The sequence below is a fragment of the Hippocampus bargibanti genome, linkage group LG06 (genome assembly GCF_051943395.1).
Source record: "Hippocampus bargibanti isolate YZ-2025 linkage group LG06, ASM5194339v1, whole genome shotgun sequence".
Classification (NCBI taxonomy): domain Eukaryota; kingdom Metazoa; phylum Chordata; class Actinopteri; order Syngnathiformes; family Syngnathidae; genus Hippocampus; species Hippocampus bargibanti.
The window spans coordinates 18,886,093-18,891,615 of NC_142739.1; positions in this window are offsets into that span (position 1 = coordinate 18,886,093).

Consider the following 5,523-nt stretch of genomic DNA (forward strand, 5'->3'; position numbering starts at 1 on the left):
TCCAGTTTTTGACAAAGACACGGCACATTGTGGGAGGAGGGCAAGTTGAAGAAACCTTTTGTTCCTCGATAAATTCAATCGAATCAGTCTCGGTCATCGTCCTTTTATTACTGTGCCGCGATGTTAAATGATGAACATGGGGACAACTCAGGGTCAAGATTTAAGGGATTCAAGTGGCTAATTGCCCAAAAATCTCAATAGAAATGTGAATTTCTTGAAAATACAACTGTGCAAAATGCCTTGACGTTTCCTCTTCAAGGATTTCGTAATACTTTGTCACATAGAACAACCTGATGGTGGTTTCCCCGCGGTTCATTATCCTGTCGATTTGAGTCAGAATAATTTGTAAAACGACAGACGTAACTATTGGGGTTTGGTTGTACAGGTCTTTAACTACTGACCTATGGACGCAGTATTTTAACATTGTTTTTGGTTAGCTTTTATAAAGAGTGAACTCCCACACATTTGTTGCTCGGCATTGACAAATTCACCTATTTTTATAATTTGGAAGGGGGGGTGGAAGGTTGTCCTTTATTTACCTTTATTTACTAAAATGTGTCTATTTCCATTAGAATGTGACTAGGCCAAAGCAATACAAGTATTATTAGGGAATTTTTGTGCTATTGTTCGGTTTTATTTGTTTTTATTTTCATTTGTCTTGTTGGCAGTCTTTCAATGTACCGTATGAGAGAATTTTGTTTTTGCTTCTCTCGTTTTGCAGCTGTTAGTCCCTGTATTCAACTTCGATGAGACATTCACTGTTTGCTTAAATTCCCTGACATGGATGATTGTGTGTAAATGAAGTTGTAGTATGCATATATTTGTTTGCCAATTTATGCGGTCACAGCAGTTTTAGCTGCCGTCTCACATTCGGCTCGTGTGCAAGCTCAAAACGATTGATGAGCCTCAAGCAAGATGGATTCAGCTGAAGAATTTAACTAGTCGTTATTAAACAAGAATTCATAATAGGGCACATGCTTGATGGCGTTGGAGCTTTGCTGGTGATTCTCTTTCGGTGTTGTTATAGGCAAAACTAAATTAGCCAATTGAGTGAACGCTGGCGCATGTGGCTGCCGCTGCTCAGCCGCAGAAGAAAATATCCTGTCACTGTAAAGTATCCTTGAGTTTTGAAAGGCGCTTATAAATTAAATGTATTATTATTATTATTATTATTAATAAATAATAATAATAATAATAATGGAAGGGCAGCCCAGTAGTCGAGTGGTTAGCACACCTGCTTCACAGTGCAGAGGTCGCCGGTTCACGTGTGGAGTTTGCATGTTCTCTGCATGTTCTCTTGCAACCAATTCAGGGTGTCCCCCGCCTCGTGCCTGAAGACAGCTGAGATAGGCTCCAGCACCCCCCGCGACCCTGAGGAATAAGCGGTATGGAAAATGGATGGATGGATAATGATGGAATACCATTATTTTTTTTACTTGCGCACATAGCATTTTACATTGCCACTCTGAACATTTGAACTCTAGACCTTAAAGCATCATTTTTTAGTTCACTCCATTTTGTGTGCCTCGGAATGGGGGCGGTGGGTGCTTACTAGTGGCAGTGCAGGGTCCCTATCTTCCACTTGTAGCAGAGACCACTGCATCAATTTTACTGATGAATGGAATACTTAACCTTAACATTTTTCATACTGTACTCTGAAAGAGCGAATACATGGATTTACAAAATGTATGTTTTATCTGTTAAAAAACAACTACTGTCAACTAAGAAAATAAAACAGCAGCACCATTTTCAATACATCATGGTCACTATTCTGTTCAGATGCTATTGTAACTGTGATACGATTACGTCAATGAACTCTGTCAATTATAAAATATAATTGCTATATGAGACTCTTGTGTTCACTGTTAAAGAAAAGTGTGGTTTTCCAGTGTAGGTGGTGTTATATGTGAGGTTGACAAATTCTGACAAACATTTTTATAACAATCGTTTTTGATTTTTTTTTTTAAGGAAGGTCAAATATGGCTCATGAAAGAAGTGGCTTAGTTAAGGTTGAATGAAGGCTGACATCAGGAATCTGTTCTGGCCCAGCATCGTGCCAAATCAGGTGATTGAATGTGGCTCTGATACGGGACTTATGCGGTACGCATTGTGGTTGCCGGACCAGGGCCACTTCAGGACCGTCATTCATTGCGATATCTGGGCCGAGTGCGCTGCCGTGTGTGGGCCAGAGCTGGGCCAGACCAATTTTACTGACTGGGTGATGGATGCCATCAAACAGAGTTGAAGTCCCATATTTTTGTCAGTAGAGTTAAAATAGCTATATAATACCCAGGTGACCCAAAGAAGGAAGGAAACAAACATAAAACAAACTGGGAACACAGTGCACACAGCGGCACCATAAGAAGAAGCAAAGAAAAAATACTGTGCATTCCCTCAAAAGAGAGAAGCAACAAAACTATGAATTAGATTTGAGAATACAAAGAGTTTGGGGGGCATTTCTGTATAAGTCTGCAAGTTTCATGAAAATCATGGGCGGTTGGCTTGTGAGGCAAAGAGCAGCTCAAATTAACCTTTGCTGCTGTCTGCTGTCACTTCATGTTGAACTTTGCTTTGCACTGAAAAAAAAACCTGGTCAATGAGAATTACCTGTACAACGTTCTTCTATCTCAGTCATTTTTAAAAGATATGGCCATATTATGGAGGAGCTGGTTCATCAGTAAGTCACAAGCATACAGCTGTTGTGATAACTGTGGTGGAATGAGGAAGAGAGGAAATGACAAGGGAGTGGTGAATCCAATTAATTCCACATTATTTAATGACTGGTTTCATAGCAGTTACATCACAAATGAACTTCCCGCATACAGCTCCACCCAACCTTGCTATTCCATCGTAAAACTCTGAAGGTGAAACATTGACATATGTTCTACTCATTACGGAACTAAATGCAGTTGGAGATGATCATTTTTGATCATATTGGGAGAATAAGCTGGGGTTGAAAGAAAAAAATGACCAGACCTGCCAAATCAGTTTTAATTGTATTCATTTATTTAAAAAGGGGGAAAAAAAAGTGTCTGTCTGTCAGTGTCTGTCTGTCAGTCAGTCTATATCTATCTATCTATCTATCTATCTCGCTAGCTATCAGTGGCATGCGGTGAGGTTCATGGCTGGTGAGGCGTCATCAGTCAAATTTACAAACATGAACTCTACTGAGTAGCTTATTCACCATTTGATTGGCAAGTTAACATGTTTTGTTTGAAATGTCATGTCAGTGTTCTTTGTATATACAAACTGTAGCATAGAAAAACAGAATTAAAAAAAAATTATTATTGTGTTACCTTGACTTAGAAATGAAGTCCATGTGCCGCTCCTTCTGAAGAAAGGCATCGATAACTTCTTTGTAGAAGCCTTCCTTATCTTTCTTCAGTTTTAAAAGTCGCTGTCTCAATGATCACTGCCAGTGAAGAAAGTAGTCTTTGATCAGTCCTGTTCCGACTGTATGTTTTCAGTCTTTTCAGTGCTGAGAATGAGCGCTCCACTGATGCTGTAGTAGGAGGAACAGTGAGCACGAGCTGGAGCAACTTTGTCGCCCCAGGAACATTTTAATGGGATCCTTTTATATATATATATATATATATATATATAATTTAATAGCAGTTTTGTCAACCCACAATGGCTGAAAGAGAAATTATTTGGTTGCAGATATACTGTACTGAACAGAACTTTTCAAGAATGTATGGTCACTAAGTTTGGACATCTCCGAAGCTAGCAAAAATAGCAAATAATGTTGCAATTTCATGAGGTTATCATGAATCCACATGTCCATAGTAAAATTTCAATGTTTCATGAAAGTATTAAGTTTTGAAAGGTGCTTATAAATGAAATTTATTATTATTATTATTATTATTATTATTATTATTATTATTATTACTTCAAGTCACAAGTTATTTCATGGCCAACAGCACCCTCTAGTAGACATGTAGTGGAATAAGCGGTATGGAAAATGGATGGATGGATAATGATGGAATACCATTATTTTTTTTACTTGCGCACATAGCATTTTACATTGCCACTCTGAACATTTGAACTCTAGACCTTAAAGCATCATTTTTTAGTTCACTCCATTTTGTGTGCCTCGGAATGGGGGCGGTGGGTGCTTACTAGTGGCAGTGCAGGGTCCCTATCTTCCACTTGTAGCAGAGACCACTGCATCAATTTTACTGATGAATGGAATACTTAACCTTAACATTTTTCATACTGTACTCTGAAAGAGCGAATACATGGATTTACAAAATGTATGTTTTATCTGTTAAAAAACAACTACTGTCAACTAAGAAAATAAAACAGCAGCACCATTTTCAATACATCATGGTCACTATTCTGTTCAGATGCTATTGTAACTGTGATACGATTACGTCAATGAACTCTGTCAATTATAAAATATAATTGCTATATGAGACTCTTGTGTTCACTGTTAAAGAAAAGTGTGGTTTTCCAGTGTAGGTGGTGTTATATGTGAGGTTGACAAATTCTGACAAACATTTTTATAACAATCGTTTTTGATTTTTTTTTTTAAGGAAGGTCAAATATGGCTCATGAAAGAAGTGGCTTAGTTAAGGTTGAATGAAGGCTGACATCAGGAATCTGTTCTGGCCCAGCATCGTGCCAAATCAGGTGATTGAATGTGGCTCTGATACGGGACTTATGCGGTACGCATTGTGGTTGCCGGACCAGGGCCACTTCAGGACCGTCATTCATTGCGATATCTGGGCCGAGTGCGCTGCCGTGTGTGGGCCAGAGCTGGGCCAGACCAATTTTACTGACTGGGTGATGGATGCCATCAAACAGAGTTGAAGTCCCATATTTTTGTCAGTAGAGTTAAAATAGCTATATAATACCCAGGTGACCCAAAGAAGGAAGGAAACAAACATAAAACAAACTGGGAACACAGTGCACACAGCGGCACCATAAGAAGAAGCAAAGAAAAAATACTGTGCATTCCCTCAAAAGAGAGAAGCAACAAAACTATGAATTAGATTTGAGAATACAAAGAGTTTGGGGGGCATTTCTGTATAAGTCTGCAAGTTTCATGAAAATCATGGGCGGTTGGCTTGTGAGGCAAAGAGCAGCTCAAATTAACCTTTGCTGCTGTCTGCTGTCACTTCATGTTGAACTTTGCTTTGCACTGAAAAAAAAACCTGGTCAATGAGAATTACCTGTACAACGTTCTTCTATCTCAGTCATTTTTAAAAGATATGGCCATATTATGGAGGAGCTGGTTCATCAGTAAGTCACAAGCATACAGCTGTTGTGATAACTGTGGTGGAATGAGGAAGAGAGGAAATGACAAGGGAGTGGTGAATCCAATTAATTCCACATTATTTAATGACTGGTTTCATAGCAGTTACATCACAAATGAACTTCCCGCATACAGCTCCACCCAACCTTGCTATTCCATCGTAAAACTCTGAAGGTGAAACATTGACATATGTTCTACTCATTACGGAACTAAATGCAGTTGGAGATGATCATTTTTGATCATATTGGGAGAATAAGCTGGGGTTG